General features: G+C 45.4%; 1 protein-coding gene across 6 annotated transcripts in view; it reads right to left on the reverse strand.

Moving 5' to 3' along the window:
* The window catches only part of HERC1 (HECT and RLD domain containing E3 ubiquitin protein ligase family member 1), a 2,088,313-nt gene extending 2,080,215 nt beyond the window's left edge, over positions 1-8,098 (reverse strand). For all 6 annotated transcript variants that reach the window (XM_078685198.1, XM_078685199.1, XM_078685195.1 and 3 more), the window contains exon 1: positions 7,981-8,098. The gene's annotated coding sequence lies outside the window, so the exon portion shown is untranslated. The remainder of the gene's footprint in view (positions 1-7,980) is intronic.
* Between the last annotated feature and the right edge of the window lie 8,562 nt (positions 8,099-16,660).

Consider the following 16,660-nt stretch of genomic DNA (forward strand, 5'->3'; position numbering starts at 1 on the left):
GCCGTGCCGGACTTCGAATGGTATTATTTGGCTGCTCAACTTCAGTGGCTCACGCAGGCGGTGGCGCGGGAATTTAGAGGACCGGACGGACCGCAGGGTCGGATTGTGCAGCGCCATGTTCTGTCCTTTATTGTGCTCCAACAGGAGCTTCGCTTAGAGCAGCTGACTCTTGAAGAGCGTACCCTTCGCAGGTGTTGGCTGCGTAGCCACAGGCGGGTGGGGTGTCGTGCACCATATGCACCGGAAATACCCTTGGGTATGTGTACTGCCATCCCGCATGGCGGGGATTGGTCGGCGCTTGCCTGCTGGGAGGACCTCGGGGTTCACATGCTTGGGGATTTATACCGGGATGGTGCCTTGATGCCGTTCGGTGTCTTGCAGGAGGCCTTCGATCTGCCGAGGGGTGACTTCCTGTTACATGCGGCTTTGGTTACTGAGATTCAGAGGCGCTGGAAGATGGGGTTGGCGGAACCTCTCACGTCACTGGGCTGCCAGTATGTTGTGATGGCGGCTGGCACCTATAAGGCCATCACATGCCTGTACAGGAGGCTGGCGCTGGCTGATCCTCCCCCCCTTGACGGACTGCGGGAGCGCTGGGAAGCTGACCTTGGTCGACAGATACCGGAGACGACCTGGCCTCAACTGGTACGCAGGGCCTGGAAGGGCACCCGTAATGTTCGGTTTCAATTGGTTCAGTATTATACACTCCATAGGGCGTACTGGACTCCTGCCCGAATCCGACGGATCTTCGGAGGTACACAATCGTTATGTCCGCGCTGCGCTGCGGAGGATGCTGACTTTCAGCATATGTTCTGGTCGTGCACAGGGCTTGGCACATATTGGATTGATGTTTGCGCTTGCCTGAACGCGGTTACGGGCCGTCAGGTTGATGCAGATGCGGGAGCGTGCCTGCTACTCTGGTTTCCCCATACCCCTGCCACCAAAATTACTAGCAAATTCTATGATTTGGGGTTCATACTGGCTAAGAGGGAACTTACTCTACATTGGAATTCTAGAGGGGGGCCTAACTTTCTGAGGTGGCGGAGGTGCTTCCTGCAATAGGCTACGTGCGAAGGCTCTCTCAGACTGCAATTAGCTAGGCGTACGGCCGCCGACAAGGCACTAGATACTGCCAGGGCATCGAGCGCGCTTGTGACGGATTTGCAGTCACTTTTGGAGGCTGATGAGGGCGGAGAGGCTGGTGAACGGGCGACTCCGGAAGGGGGCGCGAGGGGAGGTGGAGGTGGGTGAGGTGGAGGCGGGGAGTTAGACAGTGCACCGGGTGTGCGGAGGGGATAGATTGCGTGGGTCCCATGAGCCCGGAGATGGAGTGGAGGTCTTAAGCAACATTGGCTCCTGCCTGGCCTTACCTGCGGATCAGGGACCTGAGGGGAGTGCCTTCCGTCGATTATTGGATGGGTTTGACAAACCGTAATGAGGGGAGGGAGGCACACTGACATGGGGGGGGTGGGGGTAGAGGCGGAAGCGGGATGTTTTGGATAGGGACTGTTGCAGGGGATGGTAAGGAAGTGATATGATTGTGTGTGCTCTGTACGGACTGTTATGTGACCCAGGATTGTTTGATGTGTGCACAAAATCAATAAAAAGTTTATAAAAAAAAAAAAGAAAGTCACATCTGTCATAATTTGCATTAATTTGTAAAAGCATATAGACTTATCATCATGCAAATCATCAGTTTTTTTGCCAGAATATAGTTCAGTGCAATACAAATTTAATGACAACACAAGGCGTTGACGTGTTTCGGTGGGTTAAAACAATGGAACCACCTTCCCCAGGACAAACTATGTTTTCTCTCCTCTCCTATACTCAATCGTCAAACCAGTTTGAATTCAATCAAGCACCCATTTTCAAAAGGCGTGTCTTGACTACAGGGTCACCTGCTCCATACATTTACAAGACTGCAAGATTTTAATTCTGCGAAACGATGTGCACCTATATTATGGTTCATCAGCCCCTTATGCGGTATTCTTAATATTTCGATAAAAACCTCTTGTTTGATTAAATCCATATCTGTTTTCACTGGGAGTTGAACAACTTTCCACGTTCGATTAACAGACTACTGGAGGCCTTAAACGGTAGGTTCTGTTATGTAGCCCTTTATTTCTAGGTCCGCGTATGTTCCATGTAACAAACAGAGTCTCTGGCCCACAGGCTGTGTCAAGTGCTAGTTACGAAACACTGTCCCAGCTACTACAGTTTTGTGAATACTTACCAAGAAACACCTTAGCCTAGCCCTTTCAGTTGATGCACAGTAAGTCTTCGATCAGGGTGACTGGGGATACCCATTTAGGGTCCTTGAAAGAGATGGCTTAGGACAAGTCTGCTGGCTTTATACAAATTCAAAAACAACTGCAGGGATTTTATGTCTGAAATGTTTAGCACTGAAATGGGCACCAAGCATGGATGTCCTTTATTACCCCTTCTATAACTACTGGCGAGATATAAAGACAAATATCAACAGAATACATACCCTATTAGGAGAATACAAAGCTTTCCTTTATGAAAACATACTCCTCAACATAGAGAATCCATTACAAATCCCCGTTTTAGGGACATAATATTAATTAGACAAAAGTGAGTAAAACCAACCTGTAGGAATACTGCTAGAGTGATAACAGAGGGAACTAAGATTAAATAAGTACCAAAAAAACTCAAATATCCGAGTATTTTTTTTTAACAATAGAATGCCCTTTGATAACAAAACCATTTCATATCCAAAGCCACTTTGCCAGATGGTCACATCTACAGATTACACTTTGGGACAGGACATAAATAATCAGATAATACCACTCTGCAAATAGTGCTGTCAGAATAGTTCTTTAAAAAGGCTGGGTCTTTGGTTAACAAAACACTGGTTAACAAAATCCCAGGGGGGTAGGTAGACTGAGGTTCCTGCTGGTGATGGACCTGAGGGGCAAGAAAGACTCAGAATGGGAGGTCTTACTGTCAGTATCTTAGGGAAATGACAATTCGTGCCAGTTTTAGACTGGTGCGGCTAATGTTGTTAAATCAAGTATAATACGCCCAGGAATGATTGAACAAATCATTAAATCATTTAAATTTTATGCTAAGTCTATTGCAGGATTTTGTTTTTCTCTACTGAAATCCTTGATAAAGGACTTTAAAATTTCTTCTGGAGGCCACTTGGAAAGATATCGTCCATACAGCAACTACATCAAGATTGGACTATGCCAATGTTCTCTTTCTTGGGGCACCTCTGGAGATGACTAACAGGCTAAAATGGGTTCAGAATGCGGCAGCTCATCTTATATTGAACATCCTCAAATATGAATTGATTCGGCAAGGCTCAAAAAAGCTTTTCACTGGTTACTTATTAAGCAAAGAATAAAGTTTAACCCCTTCGCTGCGGGGGTAATTCCCCCGCTCTGCAAGGGGGGGAGGGAGGGCGCGCACAGCGCCCGCATGCTCATGATGAGCTCAGCTCGCCATGAGGCACGGCGCTCCTGACGAGCTGAGCTCGTCACAGGTGCACCGGCTCCCGTGGAATGCTCAGCACAGCAGGGGAATTGTCCCCGCACCCGAGCGTTCCACAGCTCATGACGAGCTGAGCTCGTCATGAGCACTGGAGCACCGTGCCTCATGACGAGCTCAGCTCGTCATGAGCATGGTAAAGGTTAAAACCATCATGTTTACCTATAGGATGGTACATCACATGGGTTTGGTCTATATTCAGACGGTCTATATTAAAAAACGCATACTCCCTAGGGCCATTCGATCTGTGAGCTAAAACCTTCTATATATTCCTAAGGTTCGTAAAGTGAGAGCTGAGAGTAAATCTTGTTCATTTTTGGCTCCCAGCCTATGGAACTCTCTTCAAGAACATCTTCGAAGTCAGTCTTTAAAGCACTTTTGAAGACTCACCTATTAGAGATGTGTAATTAGACCCTGCTTTATTTGAAGACTTTACTGTTTAGTTAAGGAAGTAGGGGTCCTAATTTCTCTATCACAGTATAGCGCTGGAACGTTCCCCTTTTGGGGCAGCTGTTGAGCTTTAGAAGTTGGTTTCATTTCTTCAAGAAGAGGAAAACGTCTTAGGTAATGTGGTCAGGCGGGTGATTTTGTGTGTCCCCCCTCCCCCCCCCCCCCACTCTGTGGTTCTGCCCGAGACTAAAGAAGATTTGGGTAGGGATTTGTAGATGCCTCAACACAATATTAGAGATACAGATACTCAATTTATGTTAGTGTAAAAACACAATGAAGACCTGCTGATGCGATACAATAAAAGAAGCTGGGACTAATGTTTCCTAACAGAGAGGTGGCCAAGTTAGGAGGCAGCTTTGAAGTCCCAATCCTGAGGAAATGGCATGTTAATATGGACTAGTGTGTACTCGCTAAGCAATATGCATGTGAAGGTAGGGGATGCTGTATGAAGTAGGATATATTTTGGGCGGCTGTATGAAATACAGGAAGAACTCTAGCGTAAGAGCAGATGTGCAAATTCCGACTAAATCATTTAAGTTGTAGGGATTATTGGTTATGATGGGCAGTTTTGTCCGCTCTGAGATGTTTGTTCACCCACGTATGAAAATAGATGCCAATCCTATAATGGAAAGTGTTATGTTTGTAGTACCTTAAACTACCAAAACAAATACACTAGTGCTACTAGAAATCATACCCTTAGTATTTTGGGTTGCTATTTCGTGATTTTGATAAAACAGGGAATTAAAAAATACACAATGGATAGCCAAACACTTAGACAGCTCGAAACAGATGGGGAGAGAAATAAGAACACATTCAGAATTCCTATTAATTCTTGCTGAAAACTAATAGGTTACGTGCATTCTGTGTGCCTTTTGTGTGTATATACTACTTGAATTTCAGGAAAGCCTTTGACATCGTACTCCTAGAACAATAACATTCAATATAAATAGCATCTGAGTGCAGCCCAGGCTAGTAAATATTCTGCTGAATGGAGCTCCTCCTTTCCAAAGTTTTAGTAGTCACATTATCTGCAGGAATGGAAAAGAGGTTATAGCTTTGAAAAAAAATCACTAAAATTTGCTACAAGCTTAAAACCATGAGCTGGTGCCAATATTTGGGATTTAAACGGCATCGCTCTGATTCACTGACTTTTCTTAAAGCACATGGAAGCCAACGCCTGCAACATCGGACTGCATTAAAAACTGATGTATTGATTACCCGATTTTGGATCATTCTTTGCGCACACACCGATAGCCCCTTTTTCTAATGTCACTAGTAGAACCTGCTAATCTTTAGCCACATCAAGCCACCACATACATTAATATGGCTACACTTCCCTGTTCTTTAAAAACAGTGCATGTCTGCACTACAATGTGCTTTTTAACTACAAAGATGTTTATCAACAACATCAGTTTAAATTCTGCCCTTGTTCAGAAAGTGAGAATATCATTTAATTTCTCTGTTTTCTTAAACAACCTAATACACATCTACTGGAAATTGTAAACAAAAACCAAAATGACCCGGTCATGCAACTAAAGATTATGGAAAGTAAATTGTGTTTCTCTTGATACCCAGAAACAAATTATCAAAAAGAGAACCACTGTTCCTTAGGAATCTAGGCACTGTCAAAAATAGTACCTACAACTGAAGCACATCAGTGTCACTAATGAGTACAACAATCTCAGCTTCAGATATACCCTGCAGGCGTTCCAACACTTTACAATTTTTGTCCCACTGAATGCAAATACAAGTCCAAATACAGAGCACAGTAGATGGAAACCAAAACACAAATCAATCATAGTAATGCAAGTAGACCCCATTTTACACCCAAGACCTCCAAACAGTAATCTCTAAAAACAGGAATGTACTGCCGTCACTAGTTATAGCCAAGCTTGAAGTAACTGAAATTAAGATCATCAGAGTCTATGAGATGGAAGGATGTGTAGTAATTATTGGAAATAAATAAGCACTGGAAAAGCCAATAGGTCTGCCAATTCGTTGGGTTAAATGTTTATTAATTGATGGGTGTCTTTTGGGTGGTAGGCGATGTTTACAGCTGTCCTATAAATAAAATCTCATAACCACATCTTTGGCTACAACAATATGGAAGATGGGAATACAGCCATCTGGTGAACTACATTAGCAGAGCTCAACTGTACCCTCAAAGAAAAATGCTATGAAAAAGAGTCAGAAGATGAAGCTTCGTTATTAGCGGTAAATCTATAAACAGTAAAGTATTACATAATAAATACTTTGTGAAGGATGGAATCTTCAAGAAAGCATGTGTACGTACACATCTTTACTTCGCAAACAAGTACAAATAGTTCAATCCTATTAAACATTATCATAGCAAAGCAAAAAACACACAAATGCACCAGGCCAAAGAAGCGATGTAATTTTATGATAGACTAAGGAGCATCCAAACATCTTCAAGAAATACATACTGGGCTCTCATTTATAACCTACATGCCATGTCACATCTGTAACTATAAAAACCTATGGAAACACAAATAGGTCCATGTAACTACTCTCTAAATATCTTGAGTTTGACTGACTGCTAATCCAAACAATGGCATGAAAGGCAATGCGTGAAGAGGGCTGACCCAAAGCTCACTCTTTCTGTACTACTTTCTATAGTACTTTAAAATATATACAGGGCCAATGATAATCTGTGATTCTGCCGCAGCATTTTTTTTCGCATAGTTATCGGTCACTTTAGCTACATAATTCATCATATGCTGCATAATCTGCAGATTTTAACAAAAAATATTTTGTTCCTTGCTCAAACTGATCAAAAGTTACTAGAAACGTGGCGATGTGCTGACGCGCAATTAAAGGCCCTTCACAAAGGTTAATTGGTCAACATGTATTTGCTTATTTCTCTATTTGAATATTAGACTGGAATTAATGTTGTGAAATCTTTGTCCAGATTTTTTACCGTATTACCGTGTGTCAAAATTAGAACATAATGCTTTCGGAAGATGTTCTGCATTATGTCACATAAATTGACTTTTCTTGCAGCACAATTTAGTCAATTCAGCTGAATAATTTAGTGGTCTTCAGCCGCATAATTCCACTGGCCCTGAATATATATATCATACGGTATATACACAACTAAAGCTCTAGATAGCCAGACTTAGAAAAATGTACACTGGTTGAGTCAACTGAGGGGAAAAGAATTATAGATAGGGTGCATGGTTTAAAGAATACTGAGAAACTGAAAACGTATAACAGCGGATGTGCCAGCGCCAGATAAACCTGCCCACACAGACTTAATGAAGATACATTTTCAGCAGCTAAGCGTACGATTCTATAAGGTGGCAGAGGATAGAAAGCACTTTCATTTTCAGGCAAACTCAACGCAGAGAGCCTGATCAATAAATAAGCAATAACTGAAAGTATGCTGATTAAACAATTGCGAGGAAGGTTGTGCGCGGATTGTTCAGAAAGGTAAGACTATTATTAGGCGTGGAGCTATCCCACCAGTGCGCTCTGTCCTGTGTCAACAGGTTTTTGTAGATATCCTCTGTCCTGTGCCCCATTCCTCTTCCTTTAGATTCACGGATCCCTGTATCAACATAGCCTGTGGGTTGGTTATCTTTCATCTGCAATCCTTCGACAACAAACGCTCTCCGGGATACTTCACGCATCCGCCCTCCAGCACCTCAGGCTCTGCAGCTGTCCTTTCACTTGTACCCAAAACCCTGAAGGTGCCATGTGTTCAGTGTCACACGCCGAACACAGTCGTTTTCCTGTACCCCTGCTCTGATGCATCCTATTTCAACCACATCGCACGTTTTCCTACTCTCTGAGCCAAGCATGTTTCCTACTGTGCTCGCATACTCTGCAGATACATTTTCTCCAGTGCCTCCCTTAGACAGGAGCCTTCTCATCTGTGCCCTCATAGCACGCATGAGTTATGTGTTCTGTGTTGCCTTCCCACACCCACACGGCAAAAGCCCTCTTTTAAGAGATCCCACGACAAGTAAGAACTGTGACCATCTGTCTTCTACTTACACGGGCCGTCCGTGAATTCCGTCTGTCAGTCGTCCGTTGTTGATCTTTTAACGGATGTCATTTGTCTGTAATTTTTGGCACTTCCGGGTCGCGTAACAACCAATCCCACTGCTTAACATACTGCGAGAGTCGTTTAGGAGCGGTGGTAGTATTACTGTGTGAGACGACCTAGGATTGGAGCAACAGGCACCCCCACAGCCAATCCTAGTGCGCAGCAAATAATTTGGAAGTGATGATTGGCTGTGGAGTTCGCACGTGGTTCTGCGGCAGCCGTCCTTGGCTTGAACTGTTTGGCGGTGACAGAGTTGGATGGTTTTGGACTTTGATGAAAGTGAACTCCTTACATCTCAGGTGGCTTAGTCACGGTCCGAATGGATATAGTCAAACCAGGGTCTTCTCTTCCTGCCTGCTATTCTGGATCGGAGGAAGAAGGCAAGAGGGAGCAGACGAAGGCCTTTTGTGGGCAGGGTCATTGGTGCTTGGAACCGGCCACGACTGACAGCCGGGGAGGCCTTTTCTTCTTTTTTACTGCTGCCCCTGTTTGAGGGGCTCGCGGTCGGTCTCTGTCATATGGGGATTGGCTGGAGCGATTGCGGAGTGGTGCTTGACGGTTCAAAGCACATGTCGCATCCTAGAATGTACTAACCGGAGTATTCTGGCTATGCGGTGGCAGTGATTCAATTTGTGCATTGCAGCTCCTAGGCATGACTGCAGACTCCGCCCTCTTTTGCGAGGAGAACATCTAATGCAAAACCATAGATCTGATAACTACGCTCTCAGTATCTACCAGAGGCGCAACTAGAGTCAAATTTCGGGGGGGGGGGGGCTGAATCTTTAGGCAATCGGCAGAGTCGAGCTGCAGGGGCTCTAAGAAGGGGTGAACCAACAACAAAGCCCCATTAACATGCACAAGGTCTTTTAAAGACCCGTGAAGCGCTCGGGTGCGGCTGTGAGCGGCCGGGGAAGTGTTCTCATCAAGATGTCCCACATGGTAAACTTTCAGAAATACTTTCCCTATATAATATGATCCATACCATCTCCTGGATAACCTATAATTAGCATTTTCCCACCGACATAGTAAACTCCAGGACTAACAAGATCTTCTACATCCAAATAAAATCCACAATTTCCACGGATTTTAAAAGTGTGATCACATTCACTTCTGCCCACAATATTTGTATCTAGTTTGGATTTTCTAGCATATACACACAATTTCCCTTGATGTTGCCAATCTAATACTAAAGCCGCTAAGTTAATTGCTACCTAATGCTCAAGCTCCTTTTACCAATTTGCTGCACTAGTATGATTTGCTCCTCTGGCCATTATATTTTTTCTCCTGTCTTTTACCGAATCTATACATTTCTTATCATCATCTGTCAGTATACAGGCCAAGTTGTGTTTATGAGCAAAAGCAGTGTCCAATGTCATAGTAGGTTTAAAGAAGTGTCCAACTATTTCTAGTGTTATAGCATCAGGCTGAAGATTAAAGTATTTCAGCAAAGGAATTTCTCAGAAACCGAAGTCATAGTTTCAGTAATAATTTTGGAGATGGCTCTTCCCATAGAAAAGGCTCATCAACAGACTGCACGACACACCATAAGTTAGAGTGAGTGGGGGGAAGTAATTGCATACGCACACAGCAGCTAAAATAATTTAGAATAAATGTTCTACGCTTAATCTCCTCTAGATGTATCTACATGCAAGTCTTTCTCATCAAATGAAGCCAAACTATTGTCAGTAGGAAATGGTGCTTTCGGAACAATTGTGGACCTAATCTACTGAACTAGAATGTGTAAATAAGCTCAACTCTACAAGTAAAGCCATTATTACTATAGTTATTACAACTAACACTTCTGTACATATGTATCTACGTCTACCACCTTTGTAACTAGGTTCCATAACTTTTTTGAACTCAGACTGTTTGGGTGAAATGCAGCAGCAGCAAATGTCTCCCATCGATTTCCAGCAGTGTAAATGGCAAAACAGTGTCTACCCAATCAAATGCATTTATGGTGTTTACAAGGTCTTCATGATTCTTCCTAAGCCCTACTCCTTGTTCTTCTAAATTACAATCTCACGCTCCTTCAGCAGACACCAGCCTCTCTTCTTTCCCTACTGATTCTATTATATGTCTCTAATAAGTGCACAGTTCAAATTCCCTAACAATCACATCGAGGATAAAATATCTCAGTCTGTTTAGTGGCAATATCGTTTCAAAACTCTGATCAGACACAAAGTTCAGTTCAAGGAGGCTCATTTAAATTCAAATTATTATAACAGAATGTCCAAAATTCTCTCTCGCGGTCATTGGTAGCAACATATATCCATTCAGGTGAGGTGTACCTCCGCCAGGGTACTCTTGCTCTGTTTGATCTCCTTACTACTGGACCTTCATCATCACTGCCACCAAGGCTAGATTCCTCAGTATCACCCTGGGATAGTTTGTGACAACTGCTTCAGACAAACTCTGTCTCCTTCCCTCTTCTCCTCTTGACCACTGGTTTTCAGCCACTACTCTCGTTACTGCGGCACTAGGCCTTCACCAAGGTCTGATTCTGACGCAGACAACACTACAGGATAGGACCCTCTTGTTCCAACTTCACCGGTTGACTCATTCAGACCACCCCACAGGCCAAACGTGCTGATCTGACCTGCTCCTTTTGTCTCACTGTCACCTTCGGCACTTCATGTAGAGGTGCTGTTACATCATCAAGGGGGGGACAGGACTCCAAGATGGTGATACTGCCAAGACTCCTATACTATTTCACACATTTTCCCATATATGTCCAGGCAAAAACCCTCAGTGAATTGTAACAGTTGCTTAGAAACTTCATATGGAATAAGGGACGCCACAGAGTAGCCTTATGGAAGCTTTATGCGCCAGTGGAAAAGGGAGGCCTGGTGGTTCCCAATCTGGAGCTGTACTACCTGGCTGCTCAGCTCCATTGGGTCAAAAAATCGCTGTCAGGGATACAGCTTACAGACTCGGCCACCGTGCAACCCCCTTGGTCGCTATTCAGGATATATCATCTGTTTCACCCTATTGCAAGGCCACCTACCCCGGCACCCACCTCACTAGCCCTAGCCCACCGCTTTTACAGGCGTAGCCTATACCTTACCTGACTGACAACTCCCTATGCACATGCTCTGCCTCTTCTTGGTACCCAGAGGAAAAGAACAAACACAACGAGCAACAAGCTAGAATCATGGCAAGCTGCAGGAATGCAGACACTAGGTGATCTGTATGAAGATGGGACACTACTAACATATAATAGGTTAGCCCAGGACACTGGCCTGCCGCCAGGACAATTCATCCTCCATGCATCTATAACAACGGCACTGATGAAGGCCTAGGGGGACATGCAATCCTGTTGGATTTGAAATATTGTTTTCGTAATGCGTAGAATCGAAATGCCTTTTGCCATGCTTAAAGCCTATTCAGTGTTAAGTTAGCATTCATGGCGCCATCTTTATTGGCGCCATCTTGTCCTGTAACTAAGATCGAGTTTCTGTATCCTAAAGCTTGCCTCAGCAGAAAGGCTGCCCCTGCGCCTCCTGTTTGTACTTCTCAAGGTTGAAGCTTCGTAGCACTGATGAATGTACCATTTATTATTGCATACCTTTGCTGTTAGAGAGACCCGTTCCCACATCTTAGAATGGTAGGCACTGGCTGAGCAGCCTTGGGGTCGAGATAGCATGTTCCCAGCCCTGTGCGATACTCATGTTTGGGTGCCTTCTTTGTTCACCATGGCCTGAGCGAGAAAATTCCAGTTTGGGCGAGACCTTAAAGGTGTTGGAAAGGTATATTTTGTGTTAATGTGGAGACGGGGTCAGTCGCTCGGCAGCCATCTCAGGAGACTGGTTAGACTGGGCTTCGCTGCAGTGTATTACCAATAAACTAACTGGTTTGTATTCTCTACTATCTTCTCGACTCTTCATTTATTGAGAAGGCAGAGATGTGGTTGTAAGTGACCAGGGTGACCCTAATCAGGCCACTTCCTTCATTTGGCACCCGAACAGGGACTCCGTCAGGAGTCCCATCCTCGCCTGTAACCGGGTGTGGAGGACGGGGTGGCGTCAGGTCAGACGGGCGGATCGGAGATCCCCACACGAACAAACTTGGTACTCGCAGCTGCCCCGCCTGTCTGATCTGGCGGTGCCTCGTTTAGTGGTAATCCCATCTGGGGTCCTGAAAGGCTTATCCCTTGGAATTGGCCGTTTGGTCCGAAGAGTCAGCAGTGGAGAATAACTTTGTTCGACTTATGTGCACCAGGTGAGTTTGTCTTGATTCCTGGTGAAAATGGCGCAGTTTTGAATAATTTGTTTATGTACGATTTCGAGATCATTTCTTGGTTTGCTTGTGGAATAAATTGGTCTGTGGACCGTTTTGGAGAGAAAGGGTGTTTGTGGACCCTCTGCCAGGCAACTTTGTAATTTGGCCTTTCTTGAAAAGCCTGGAGTTTGGCTAGTGTTTGAGACTCGCTATGGGGAGTCTGATTTGAAGAACTGGTGCGGTCTGCGTACCTGTCCTTGGATTTTGAGCATTTAATGCAGTCCGAGGGCGAACCTGTGGGGAGGAATTGGTAAGTCGTTTGTCGGGTGCCGGTAGCAAATTTGTTTTTTTTTCCTGTGTTCTTGAAGAGGCCTTGTTTTAGCAAGTTTTGCTGTTTCGGGTGCCGTTGTTGCTCTGCTGATGCTCGATTGGCGGAGAGGCAGCCTGCGCCTCTGGAAGGCACTCCAAATTTTGACATGTACCTCAAGCATGGCCTTGCCCCTATTATGTTTAGTACATTATGGCACAAATATATGAGGGACAACGCTGAGTTGCAGTGGCCTTTGACGGGTACCTTTGATGAGCAGAAGTTGAACTTCCTGCAGGATAAATTGTTTGCAAAAAGGAGCAGGCAGCCTATGTCTGACAATCTTCATATATGGCAAAAGGAGGCTAAGCAAAGACGGGTAAGAGCAGAGAAGGAGGCCTGGTGAGGGAAGACTCAGACAGTAACGCAAAGGCTATAGCATATGAGAGGGAAAACATAGAGAAGGGCATATAAGGTCGGCACCGAAGGTTTACATTGCAATGTGATAAGTCCTATGTTACCCGAGAAGAAGGCGATCCTTTTGTGGAGGATCTGTTAGATGCATGGTCACCCGCTCCTTATGCCCTGCAAAGAGTATATACAGCAGACCAACAACCAACCATGCTGCCGCTTCTGGCTCTCCGTCTCTGACCCGGTTGTTTCAGATGGAGCACCTCCCATTTCCTCTCTGGCTCCATCGGCCGAGCCGGCAGCCACTGTGGGCCGATCTGCAGTACCTGTTGCCACTGGCTCTTCCCTACCCCTCTCGCTCACATCCTCCACACAGACATTAGTGTCCACAATTCCTACAACATCTACGACTGTATCCTTTCCACATTACTCTTCCTCACCCTTACTGTTTGCGGGGACACCACTTAGGGGATTGGATGATGGGGATCGGGAGGCTGCTAAAGAACGGATGGGGTGAGTGGTGATTCGGTCTGATGTAGGTGATGCAAGCCACTATATCCATCATGGCTCTTACATATTCTTTTGAAGAGTTATATGCGCTACGTGGTGCTCCCAATATTACCTGTTCTACTTACCCTTTCCCGCCGCACAAGTTCAGCTGCCCTCGCTGCAGCTTCTCATTAAAATCTCCTACCATATGCAGATCCCTTCAACATCAAGGTAGACGAAAGAGACAGGTATGCTCCAAGACAGTCTCCACTTGCCCCCCTTTAAGCTTTTGGAGCATAAACTGCAGATCCTTGCCACAACATAGATACAATATCCACGACTTTCTTGTTGAAAATCAACCTGATGCGATATTCCTGACCGAGACGTGGCTCAGAGACTGCTCCGGTCTGGATATTGTAGATGCCATACCCTCCAATTACGCCATTCTTCATCAGGATAGAGTTTCTGGCAGGGGTGGTGGAATTGCAATTATTTACAAGAATGTATATACTTGTAAATTGGTAGATACCACTCAAAAAGATTGTGAATCAGCCCTATTTAAATTGTCCATTACCCCCCAATTCACGCTGTCAGGATTATTGGTATACCGTCCACCTGGGACAGCGAGCTCATGGATAACTTCATTACCGGATCTCTTAGCCCCAGTAATGCTTAAAGCGTCGAATTTTACGATCTTAGGGGACCTAAATATACATTTAGACGACCACGAGTGCCCTAATAGGAATCAGCTTCTCTCCATCCTGGAAGCTTTTAATCTTCAACTTCAAAACACAGGTCCCACACATTGTGCCGGTCATTTACTGGACCCGATTCTGTCCAACCTGTCTTTAGACTGTTCTCGCGAAGCTCTACAAATTGCCTGGTCCGACCACTTAGCCGTCCCCTTCTCCTTAGATATAGCTGAAACAGCAACAAGACCTAAGGTGGTAACTACCAGGCCAGTTCGGAATTGGGGGAAGATCAACATACCAGAACTCAATAAGCTACTGATCAAATCTCTCCCGTGCGCTGAACTACCAGTTACTGCATTCAATTGCGCCACCGAACTCTGGCTAACTAATGCGGTCAATTTGGTGCTACCGGTGACATCAAAGTCCGCACTCTCACACCATCCCCCGGCTCCATGGTACTCGGAACAACTTAAAAGCCTCCGCTCACAATGTAAGACCTTGGAGCGTAAATGGAGACAAGGATACTCTCCCTCACGCAAAATTACATATAAAGAAGCCTTGAAGAAGTACCACAACAGCTGTAAAACTGCCAAAGCAGACTACACTAAAAAAACAGTGACGGATGCACAAAACTGCCCAAAGGTGCTATTTTCCATTGTGAAAAAATTGACTGGTGCAAATTCCACTCCTCCTCCTCCGGCACTTGATGCCACCCAGTGTCAGTCCTTAGCAGATTACTTTATAAATAAAGTTGATCTTATCTATGACCATTTTACTTTACTTCCAGGGACTACTTCCATTGTCCCTGATATGGTCCAGGAACCAGAAAATACGGCCACGGATGCAGCAATCACCATCTGGCAGCCTTTAGATGCCACTTCCTTTGCTTCCTGTCTAAATAGTGTGCGATCGGGCTCCCCACGGGACGCTCTCCCGGCCAAAATACTGAAACTATTAGATCCCCTCACTCACCCCACCATTATCAAATTACTAAACGCTTCGCTGAGTGAGGCTCATGTCCCCCAACCTTGGAAGCACGCCATGGTGGTACCTTTATTAAAAAAACTGGGTGCAGATTCTTCCAACCCTGCCAACTTTCGCCCTATATCTCTGTTGCCAATCTTCTCGAAGATATTGGAGAGACATATAAATTCCCAGCTTTCTAAACTGGTCGAAAACACTGCTTTTCTCCATCCTTCTCAGTCGGGTTTTCGGCCAAGGCACTCAACTGAGACAGCCCTCCTGGGGGTAACAGAGAGTCTTAGGCATGGTGTCGATCAGGGAAACACCATGGCGCTCATCCTGCTGGATTTGAGCGCAGCCTTCGACACCGTGTCGCATTCCATCCTCATTGACTCTCTGAAATCTCTAGGTGTGGCAGGCCAGGCCTTGGCCTGGCTGGTGTCTTTTCTCAACGACCGAAGCTTTCAAGTGTTCTCTTCTAAAGCAGCTTCCACCATTTGTTCATCCACCCGCGGCGTCCCCCAGGGCTCAATCCTTAGCCCTTTATTATTTAACATTTATGTTAAACCTTTGACAACCATAGTTGAACAGGCGGGGCTAACCCGGTTTTCCTACGCAGATGACACCCAGATTGTCTTCTCCTTATCAGGGAGAGACGAGAACAATATCTCCGCACTCAAGGCGGGCCTCACTCTTGTGGCCGATTGGATGCGGAGAAACTGTCTCAAGCTGAATGGGGAGAAGACCGAGGTGGTCATTCTGGGACGGAATAAACATCTTTGGGGTCCCCACCATTGGCCCACCGAACTGAGAAATGCGCCTATACCATCTACTGCAGTTCGCAACCTGGGTGTCATTATTGACGACAGGCTAACCATGAGGCAACAGGCTACTAAGGTTGCAGCCATCTGTTTCTCAACGCTGCGGTGGCTTCATAAGATTCTGTGGATGCTTCCCCTATCCTCCCGCAGAACCGTAGTCCAGGCACTTGTAACATCACGCCTGGACTATGGCAACATTCTCTACTTGGGCGCAGATAAAGCCACCATACATGTGCTGCAGGTTGCGCAAAATGCGGCTGTGCGCCTGCTAAAGAACGTCCCTAGACGTACTTCAGCCACTGCCGCCTTACGTGACCTCCACTGGCTGAGCATCCCTGAACGTGTTAAATTCAAGGCACTCTGTTACATGTTCAAGGCCAAGCAGGGCAGCGCCCCAGCATATATTCAAGGGCTGGTAAAACCTTACAGACCCCTGCGCTCACTAAGATCATCGGACACTGGTAATTTCACAGTGCCAAGATGGAAGCTGACAAAAATGGGAGGTCGCTCCTTTTCTACTTTGGGTCCTAAATACTGGAACTCCCTCCCTTTAGCACTAAAATCAGAGACCAACCTGCTTCGCTTCCGTAAGGCTCTGAAGACTCTGCTTTTTACTAAGCGTGAACAATAGTCGGCTGTGGCCTCAAGTCAGGTGATAAACCCTCCTTTCTTCTATAGTCTATCCCTAGCGCCGGGAAACCCATTGTGGGTAGCTGTGCGCGAT

This window comes from Lissotriton helveticus, chromosome 3_2, assembly GCF_964261635.1.
Source record: "Lissotriton helveticus chromosome 3_2, aLisHel1.1, whole genome shotgun sequence".
Taxonomy (NCBI): Eukaryota; Metazoa; Chordata; class Amphibia; order Caudata; family Salamandridae; genus Lissotriton; species Lissotriton helveticus.